The sequence below is a fragment of the Colletes gigas genome, unplaced genomic scaffold (assembly GCF_013123115.1).
Source record: "Colletes gigas isolate AHSC1104 unplaced genomic scaffold, ASM1312311v1 Colletes_gigas_Sc00121, whole genome shotgun sequence".
In the NCBI taxonomy this organism is placed as follows: Eukaryota; Metazoa; Arthropoda; class Insecta; order Hymenoptera; family Colletidae; genus Colletes; species Colletes gigas.
The window spans coordinates 15,437-26,437 of NW_025106745.1; the positions used below are offsets into that span (position 1 = coordinate 15,437).

Here is an 11,001-nt window from a genome sequence, read left to right on the forward strand (position 1 = left end):
TACATTTTCCTTTTTCTCCTTCGAACTGTTTGCAGCCACCTAATTGGTTGAACCGATATGTCGAAGTTAACCAATTAGGCATTTTGCAATTCGGAAGTCGCCGCCTACTCCTTGCGCCCTTGACGCGCTTTTTGAGGAAGGCGACGCGACTCGGTGGGGGGTACCTCTGTCGACGGAAGTTTGGCAATGCAGCGGAATTTCCTCCAAGTCCAGGCCTGGTGATGTCACCCGCCGAGGGTCGCTTGACCTGGCGTTGCAGCCCTTCGGAAATCCCTGGTTTACGACATGTGCAATATGCCACTGAGGCCGTTAGCAATCTTCGACGAAAAACATGCTGGCTAATAAAATTCGTAAGAAACGGCTTTCTCAAAAGTGGCCTTTTCGACTTTGCTTGTCGTAAACCATGCTAGCATTTGCACGCCAAATGTTTCTTTTGTTGTGCGAGCTAGCCGCTACATTACCCCCTTGCCAGTGTAAACGTTATTCTACTATGTACAATTTCTTATATTTCTAATGACTAATTTGCAAACGCTCAGGGAACCGTACGCGTCTACCTGAACGCGTGCGTACGGGTTCCTGCACACCAGCCGGGTCTACATCTTCCGCGGTGCTCGACGGCGTTTGCGCCGTCCCTTCGTGTTGTTCTGTATCGTTGAATATGTACGCCGGTTTGAGTCTGTCTAACGCAATGGTAACGTTTTTACCTCGCAACCGGATAACAAATGTTTTACGCGAACGTGAAACGACTGGGAACGGTCCTTCGTACGGATTTTCTAACGGGCCTTTCGCGCGGTCGACTCGTACGAAAACGTGTGTCGTGGTTTCTAAGTCCTTAAATACGAATACTTTTTTCGTTCCGTGTCGCGATCCCGATTTTGGCCGTAATTCGCGGCAATGAGTCCGAAGTTCTTTTACGACTTCGACCGGTTCCCGGTCGCTACCTGCTGCACTTGTAAAAAATTCAGCGGGCAAACGCAGGTTTTCGCCGTATACAAGCTCTGCCGCGGACGCTTCTAAATCGACTCGGTAGGCCGCTCGAATGCCTAACAGCACTATGGGCAACACGTCGGTCCAACGCTCGTCATTGTGGCACTTTATGGCGGCTTTCAATTGTCGGTGAAATCGCTCGACAAGACCGTTTGCTGCTGGATGGTATGCCGTTGTTCTTATATGCGTCGTGCCTAAGAGTATATTTAATTGCTTGAAAAGCTGCGACTCAAATTGTCGACCTTGGTCTGTGGTAATACGCAATGGTGTACCAAAACGTGCAACCCAACCAGCAACGAACGTTCTTGCGACGGTATCGGCTTCGATATTTTCAATAGGAAACGCTTCTGGCCAACGCGTGAATCGGTCTACGCACGTTAAACAATATCTATTACTTCGCGATACTGGTAGCGGTCCTACTAGGTCGATATGGACGTGTTCGAACCTAGTAGAGGGTACATCGAAATTACCGACGGGGCTCGACACGTGCCTGCTTATCTTAGCGCGTTGACAATCTAGGCAACATCTAGCCCATTCGCGGCAATTTTTTTCCATAGCCGGCCATACGAAACGTTGCTTCAATAATTTTACTGTGGCTTTCATACCGGGATGAGAAAGTCCGTGTATTGAATCGAACGCTTGTCGTCGGAAAGGTGCCGTTACGAAAGGTCTGACTCTACCTGTCCCTATGTCACAGTATACCTGCGCGTCGGTATCCGTCCATTGTAACCGTTTCAATTTTAACGCGGTATCGGGCAAAACAAGGAGTTGTTTTAATTCCGCGTCTGTTTCTTGCGACTTCGCTAGCTCGTCGTAGTTTATTGTCGAAGAAATTGCCTCGACTCTCGACAATGCATCCGCTGCCTCGTTGTCTTTTCCGCTAATGTGTCGGATATCGGTCGAAAATTGCCCGATGAGGTCTAGATAACGGAACTGTCGTGGTGTGCATTTTTCCGACTTCTGCCTGAACGCGTATACAATCGGTTTATGGTCCGTGAAAATGGTAAATGTTCGTCCTTCTATCGCGTGCCGAAATCGTTTTACCGCTGAATATACCGCTAATAGTTCCCGGTCGTACGCGCTATATTTACGCTGCGCGGGGGACAAAGATTTCGTGTGAAAACCAAGGGGTTGCCACGAATCTCCCTGCTTTTGTTGCAACGTAGCGCCTATTGCGGAGTCTGACGCGTCGACCATAACTGCAAGACGCGAATTTCTGTTCGGATGAGCTAGCAATGTCGCGTTCGCTAAGGCGTCCTTTAATTTTTGAAACGCGGTTTCCTTATCTGTTGACCATTGGAGGGGCGCGTCGCTTTTCAGCTTCCGACCCTTCAATAACTCGTTAAGCGGAGTCTGTAACTTTGCAGCGTGAGGTATAAACCTTCTATAAAAGTTGATCATGCCCAGGAATCGACGCAGTTGCTTGACAGTTTTTGGTTTCGGAAAATCAACTATTGCTTGTACTTTATCCGAGAGTGGTTTCGTACCTTGACTATTTACAATGTATCCTAAAAATTTTACTTCGTTCGCGGCGAATACACATTTTGTAGGATTGATTACTATGCCATACTGTTCTAGGCGTGAGAAAAGTTGCCGGACGTGTTCATTATGTTCCATTTCATTCTTTGATGCTACCAAAATATCGTCTAAATAAGCATAGCAAAAATCAAGGCCTCTAAGTACTGTATCCATAAAACGTTGAAATGTCTGGGCAGCGTTTCTCAAACCGAATGGCATAGCAGTATATTCAAATAAACCGAATGGAGTTGTAACTGCTGTTTTTGATACGTCGTCTGGGTGCACGGGAATTTGGTGATACGCTCTAATTAAATCGATCGTCGTAAAACACGTTTTTCCACCTAGCCATCGCGAAAAATCCTCTATATGCGGAATTGGATAGCGATCGGGTACCGTACGCGTGTTTAGAGCGCGGTAATCGCCGCAAGGTCTCCATCCGTTATCTTTTTTCGTAACCATGTGTAGGGCCGAAGCCCATTGGCTTTTAGAAGGACGAATGTGACCTAATTGTAGCAAACTTTCGAATTCGGTTTTCGCGGCTTTGAACATTTCGGGCGATAACCGACGCGGTTTACAATAAGACGGAGGCCCGGGCGTAGTGTTAATATAATGTCTTACATCGTGCTTCACCTCCTGCGTGGTTCCCGTCGGTCGCGTGATGCTCGGGAACTCTGCCAAAAGCTGCTCGTACGGGGAGTTTCCGACGATCGTCTTCACCGACTGCGTGGCGTCAGCGATTACCCGTCCGACGGTGGATAGCGACGTCTCCTGGTCCAGCAGCCTGCGATTCTGCAAATCGACCAGCAGTCCGTATTTGCTTAAGAAGTCTGCACCGATGATGGGTTTGGCGACGTCGGCGATGACGAATTGCCATCGGAAAGCGCGACGTAGTCCCAGGTCGAGGTGGAGAGTCCTCACGCCATAGGTCTTGATAGTCGACCCGTTGGCTGCGAACATTTCATACGGCGTCTGCACGGTTCGGCCTTTCACACGCGTACGAGGGTACACGCAGAGGTCTGAACCCGTGTCGATTAAAAATTCATCCTTCGTCTTTCGATCCAAGACAAAAAGGCGGCTGGTTTTCGGACCGTCACTGATAGCCGCGTTCAGTGGGGTATCTACTCGTTTCCCGTCCCGAACTTGCACGGTGCCTGACACTTGTTTGCGTTTTTTCCGAACCGGTAATGGTACCAACAGAATCCGTCTGCGGCCGGCGATCTTCCACGATTCGCACTGCGCGTACGCGATCTTCTACGCGAAACATTACCGTAACGCCCTTGTGGACGCGATCTCGAAAGCTCGGCTATAGTCGTTTCTAGACTTTGTAGTCTTTTCAACAGGGCTTCCATCACTGGATCCTGTGTGACACTCGCGACTTGCGTTTGCGTCGTACCTTCGCGAATTTGGTCTGCGATCTCGGCCAATTTATTTAGCGGGAGATCAGTTTGCGCGGTTACAATGGCCCGCGTCATCGCAGGTAGACGTCCCGACCACAGCGCGCGTAGAAAATCGTCTGAGACGGTCGTCCCTGCCAGGTTCCGCATGTGGCGCAGGAATTGCGAAGGAGTTCTGTCTCCCATTTCCTCCTGCTCGAGTAGCTGCCGTATCCGCTGCGTTTGGGATGCTGACAACCGATGGATTAATTCCCTCTTCAGCGTTTCGTATCGGTCTACTTCCGGAGGATTGATGAAAATGTCCTGCACCTCTAATGCGTACTTTGGCTCGAGCTGTGACATGATGTAATAAAATTTTACGTGGTCCGACGTCACCCCGTTTAACACAAATTGCGCCTCAATTTGGTTAAACCATACGCTCGGCTGTTCTGGCCAAAACGGCGGAACGCGGATGGTAGCGCGGCACACTTCCGGCATCGCGGCGGAGTCTTCGGACCCAGAGGGATTGTTGTTCGCGATAGTTGCCGCGGCTTTTCTGGTCGACATTGTCTCTTTTTTACTTAACTGCACAAAACTGAACACAAAAAAAAACACGAACTCGCGATCACGTCGGGTAGTCACCAATGAGGGGTTGCGTGTTAGGATAAAATTAGGTTTTAAATAAATCGCCGTAGTTCGCCTTGTGTTCTTTATTGTCAGTGTTGTCGACTCCAAGTCGTGGCGAAGACTGAGTTCTACATTTTCCTTTTTCTCCTTCGAACTGTTTGCAGCCACCTAATTGGTTGAACCGATATGTCGAAGTTAACCAATTAGGCATTTTGCAATTCGGAAGTCGCCGCCTACTCCTTGCGCCCTTGACGCGCTTTTTGAGGAAGGCGACGCGACTCGGTGGGGGGTACCTCTGTCGACGGAAGTTTGGCAATGCAGCGGAATTTCCTCCAAGTCCAGGCCTGGCGATGTCACCCGCCGAGGGTCGCTTGACCTGGCGTTGCAGCCCTTCGGAAATCCCTGGTTTACGACATGTGCAATATGCCACTGAGGCCGTTAGCAATCTTCGACGAAAAACATGCTGGCTAATAAAATTCGTAAGAAACGGCTTTCTCAAAAGTGGCCTTTTCGACTTTGCTTGTCGTAAACCATGCTAGCATTTGCACGCCAAATGTTTCTTTTGTTGTGCGAGCTAGCCGCTACACCTTAAAACGAGAACATAAAACTTAAATGTTAAGTTTCATTGAAATTCATTCAGCCGTTTAGACGCAATCATGTCAATAGCATAGGAACAAAAAAAAAATATGTTTTTTTGTAGTAGTCACAATATGATGAGGGGGTCCTAAAACGTGTATTTCCGCTAAAAAAAAACTTCAAAATTTTTTTTCATTATGATACTTTATAAATTTCCTTATACCTTACATGTAGGTCGGAAAGTAAAAATGCTGGGGCAGTCGAGACTTGGAATCGTATGCCACTTATCGCGAGGTCGTATTTCAGTTGTTTTGTCTTTTACAAGAGCAAGAAGGAAAGGCTCACACTATCGTTCTTTATCGATTTCCCGAAGTTGTGCGAAGTGCCGAGCTCACGTACACGTGGCTCGTGCGGTAGTGTATGCCTGCTATCCCCACCATTCCGTTAGACGCTAAGGAAGTTCGTCGTCACTGTTGTCGATTTCGATGCACTCAATTATGCCCGATCTGGCCACACTGGACCTGAGTTCTCTCGCAACCGTTGCTCGAGAACGACGTTCAGAAATAAAGAACTTCAAAAAGTGTGTTTTCGCACGCTTCCCGAACAACCGATGTCTCAGAGTCGTCGAAGGTTGTAAATCTTCGACTCTAGGTTTTTAGAATTCGCGAATCCGTACTTCTCTAACCGTGTTACGGGATAGAGATGGTAAGTAGAAAATCTACGAGATGCGTTTGACTGCACGATTGATTCAAGAGTGTCCCGATCTTTCCGGAGCCCGTTGCCTCCTCAGCTCAAACACCCTCCGACACACTATTTTGAGGGTGTTAACTGATTTGTGCGTTGGCCTTGTGATTCGATTGATCGGTCATCGACTTGGGGAAGGAGGATCCACTTTCCTGCCCCGGTTGGGAGGAAAACTCCTCCCTCACACCCAACCGTGGTGAAGGAGGAGTCCCAGGTCACCCTGGAAGAGGGTGACCGCGGTGTCCTCCCCGAGTCGAGGGCCGCGTTAATTTTGTCGAAGAAAATAGAAACGGGACTGACATTCCACGGGTTGGCAATGGTCGTTGCCTGTCGGCCGACGTTGGCCTCGAAGACCGGACCACCCGCGGAACAATATAGCCCTTCGCTGGTCAACTCAGGTCTAGTATTTTCGTTCGACGAGGCACTTCGATTACTTTACGATGACATTTGCCAGATGCGGAATATTCGAAGACTATTCGACTGAATCACGGTTCCGCATCTGGCACCATGGAGAGCGGAAAAACCCGAGTTGACCGGGAGGAACAATGTGAACGCTGTGATTGTATAATACCACCACGCCTAATCCCCTCACATTTGTAGCATAGGATAGACCAATAAATTTGTTTTTTTCTTTATAATATTACACAGTGGCTCGATTCACAGATCCTTTTCGCAAGGGCCTCGTACATCAACTCGACTCTTGGCTGCGCGCGTCGAAATCGCGCCGCTCTTCGCGACACTCACTCACACACACACAGACACACACAGACCCCTTCCACTGATATCCTGCCTGACATACAACACATTCATAATTTGAATAATATTTTGAGTGCTTTTTATCATTTCAAATATTATTATTTCCTTTTATGCTGTTTTTCAATAGTTGAATATTCAAGATACATTGTGCTATTCTATTCATTGTCATAGTCCAAAAGGTTGCTGTTCAATAATAAATGATCCACTAATTTTCATATGGATGTGATGACATCTACATGTGTATGACGTCATAAATATTGTCTTACAAGTATTGAAACGGAGTCAGAACAATTCGCAGTTGAAACTTAACCGTTGTTGAATTCACATCGGAACAATCGCAATTGCTGTTAGTTCAGAACCGGTAGGAAATATTTATTGTATTTACAAAAATTCAAGTATTCATGATATAATAATGATATATATGTTGGAAGAAAAAAAAACGGTCGATTTATTTTTAACGCGGTACAACTTTCCTTGCTCCTCGAAAATTCTCGCGCTGCTCTACTAACTCTTATCCTTAGTCTTATTCTCAGTCTTATTCTACTGGTTTCCAGCGGCTCGTACTTTTATACTATTTTTCTTTCTCTCTCTCACTCTCTGTGACTCTCTCTCGCTCTCGCTCTCTTCTTCTCTCGCTCTCTCTCGCTCTCTCTCAGGTCCTCTCGCACTCTCTCATTCGTCATTCCATTCGCTCTCACTATTCGCGCGCACTTACAAAACCTATAACAGTTCGGCCATCCTGTGACTTCGACGTTCTCGTCGAAAACTGTCGTTTTGTAAATTTCCCAATTACTCTCCACGCATATCCGCCTCCACCAAGTGTTGATCCACTTGTGATCGTGAGCTTCCTTCTGTCGAACGGGTAATACGCTTGTTTTGATAATCGCGCGCTGTGGAAACGTATTTCATACGATCTACGCTTACAATACCGTGGTAGGCTCGTTGACTTTGCCGCTCGCCCTCAATATCGCGTACACTATAACGGTCATTGGATAGTACGGCTTCGATCTCGTATGGCCCTTTATATTTCGGCGCTAATTTTCTACTTTCCCCAGTGCTAGGAGCTTCGCTTCGAATAAGTACAATATCGCCCACCGCATACTTCCTCGATGCTTTACGCCGTTTATCATATTTTTCCTTTACGCTAATTTGATTGTTTTTTAGCAGAGTCTGTATGTCTGGTTGCTCATGTTCAACGCCTAGCTCTTCATTTAGAGCTCGGATCTCGCGGGTGAGGAGAGTTTCGTGCCAGCCCGTCACGGGAAAATTAAAAACTACTTCAAACGGTGTGCGCTTTATCACCTTATGCACACTGCTATTGATTGCCCACTGCACATTATATAGTTTTATGTCCCAATCCTCACCTGCGGGGTCCTCGGTGGTAGCTTCTAAACACGTGATAATGACCGAATTTATTCGCTCAATTTGCCCGTTTGCTCGCGGAGTACCAGTCGCAACGCGCACATGATAAATGTTGTAACCCTCACAAAATTGCTCGAAAACCCGCGCCGTGAAGGCCGTTCCTCGATCGGTTATGATGCGATCGGGCCTCCCGTAATGAGACATATACTCTCGCATAAATTGTACGACTAAATCCGCACTGGTGTCGCTTACAGGCTTGAGAACCGCGTACTTACTAAACCCGCAGATGCTCGCTAGTACATATTTGTGTCCATTTTCTGTGTTTACAAAAGGTCCAAGATGGTCTAAATGAATCGTTTGGAAGGGTCGGTTACCCTTATCCAATGGGTGTAGAAAACCAGGGGGCTTTCCTCGTGGCGTTTTGTAATATAAGCACGGTATACAGCGATTTATGTATTGCATCACGCATTCTTTAAGCCCAGGAAAATAATATTCTCGTTTTACCTGCTCCGTGGTTTTCTCTACCCCTAAGTGAGCCAATGCATGGTGCGCTTCCGCTATTACTTGGTGTCGCAAGTCGGACGGGACATATAACCGCCACCTCCCTTTACTGGTCTTATACACGCGCGAATTATACATCGTAAAACGTTCGTGCGTCTTTTTATCGCCTGCTTCGAGCAGGTCCCGTACTCTCTTTATTTCCGGGTCTCCTCGTTGCATAGCTGCAACCCAATCGGTCGTCATTCTGATGCCTAACACCGATAGACCTGACACCTCCACCGCCTCAGCTTCCGCAACTGGATACCGGCTTAGGGCATCTGCCGGTAGGTTTTGGCGTCCGCTGACATGTTCGATAGTGTAATTGAATTCGGACAATCGGATGAACCACCGTCCCACACGCGGATTTAGGTCTCTTTTTCGGCGAGCATCTTTAAACTGTTGCAATCGGTTTTGATTTTAAAAGATATTCCGATCAAATAAACACGAAACTTCTCTAACGTACAAACAATGGCCAGTGCCTCTAGCTCATATGAATGATATTTGGCTTCCTCGCGAGACGTTTTCCTACTATAATACCCTATTGGATGCCATCCACCGTCTTTTCCTCTTTGCAGCAAGACTCCTCCTAACCCAGCCGAACATGCATCCGTATGCACCTCCGTTTCAGCTTCAGGTTCGTGAATCGCCAACACCGGCCTGCCCGCTAACAGGTGACGAACTTCTTCAAACGCAGCTCGCTGTTCTATTCCCCAATGGAATGACGCGTCTTTACATAACAAATCAGTCAATGGTTTTACTTTAACCGCGAAATTTCGAACGAATCGGCGAAAGTAGCTCGCAAGCCCTATAAAACTACGCACATCTCGTACACACTTCGGTTCCGGAAAAAACAAGATTGCCTCAGCTTTTTTTTGTCCTGGCCTAATCACTCCCTGACAAATTTCGTATCCTAAGTAATCGATCTGCCGTTTAAAAAAATGACATTTTCGAAGATTAAGCTTTAAACCAAACTCGCGTAACAAATCAAAGACGCACTTTAGCCGCCTAATTCCCTCCTCCACAGAATCGCTTGGCACCAGAAAGTCATCCAAATATGCAATGGCTATTCTATGATTTAAAGTTTTCAGTATAATATTTACCAGCCGTTGGAAGACTGCTGGGGCATTCGTTAGGCCGAAGGGCATTCTTTTGAACTGATAGTGTCCGTCCGGCGTAACGAAGGCCGTTTTCTCTTTCGATTCGTTGTCCACGGGGACCTGATAGTAGCCGCTGAAGGTGTCTAGAGACGTAAAGAAGGTATACCCTCGCAAACTGTCGAGTTGATCGTCGATTCTGGGGAGCGGGAACTTGTCCTTGACCGTGATCTTGTTGAGGGCACGGTAATCCACGCACATACGGATCTCACCGCTGCTTTTCCTCACCAAAATCACAGGGCTGGCATATGGCGACTCGCTGTCTTCGATTACGTCCGCCTGCTTTAATTCATCGATAAGATCGTTCAACTGACGACGCTCCGAGTAAGACAACCTGTAAGGTTTATATACAATTGGTTTTTCTGATATTAGGCTAATATGCATGTTAGCTCTTTCGGTTTTCCCTAACTCAAAAATACTTCGCGCGACTAAATCGCGATATTCGTTTAAAATACTTAGCAATTGTTCTCTTTCGGCACCCTCGAGGTCGGTGTCGATCTCCGCAGGATCTATTGGGTTGGTGCGTGCCTCTTGACTTGGGAGAGGCCTGACCGCAGGGTCCTTGCTCGCCTCCACCTCTTCACACACCTCACCGCGAGTGACTCGTTCTCCAGGTTGCAGTTTGATCTCCTTGCCTGACAGATTTAGAATTGGGAGTACTGCTTGGCCGTCTGCGTCGGTGTCCGCTATACACCGTGGTATGCTTGGCCCTTCGGAACGTAGTCCTCCTTCTATACACAGGCTGCTACCTGGAATTTTCCCACGAACTGTTACATGTCCCAAGTAATGGTTGGGTATTACCTGGGCCGCGCTGGCCCACAAGACTGTCTTGTTTGATGACGTTGCCTCTCCAACTAGGCCTTCCACTGTGGAAGAAATACGGAGTTCACCGGGTCTGCTTAAGATGAGCACATTTGCATGCTCGGTATACGGATGTCCAACCAGCAATGGTATCGTCTGGGTCGCGCTAGGTACTACATGAACATCTACACGAGCCCGGACTCCGTCAATGGATAGATCAGCTGTGAGTACGCCCAAGGGTTGTACTTGCCCTGCTCCATATCCGACGAAAGAAGGGAGTTCCGTCTGATAATAAGTTAATTTGAGTTCATCAGCCACGTCCTGCCGTAATGCTACGACGCTGCTTCCCAAATCTACGTAGCACCAAATTGGACAACCATTCAGTTCGGCATCCTTATAATACTTTTGATGTGTATCTGGTCCGACCTGTAACACTGCATTACTTTTGGAGTGCGCTGTAGCGTTTATATATTGCGGCATGGGGTTTGTTGACGATGTCGCGGTCGGGCACCTTCGCGAAATATGTCCGGCAATCCCGCATTTGAAACACGTTACTGTATTTA

At 47.5% G+C, this 11,001-nt stretch overlaps 1 protein-coding gene across 1 annotated transcript in view; it reads left to right on the top strand.

Annotated features, from left to right (window-relative positions):
• Positions 1 to 6,898: 6,898 nt before the first annotated feature.
• LOC122404193 (fatty acyl-CoA reductase wat-like) overlaps positions 6,899 to 11,001 on the top strand; it is a 54,624-nt gene continuing 50,521 nt past the window's right edge. The window contains exon 1 of the mRNA XM_043408124.1: positions 6,899 to 6,942. The gene's annotated coding sequence lies outside the window, so the exon portion shown is untranslated. The remainder of the gene's footprint in view (positions 6,943 to 11,001) is intronic.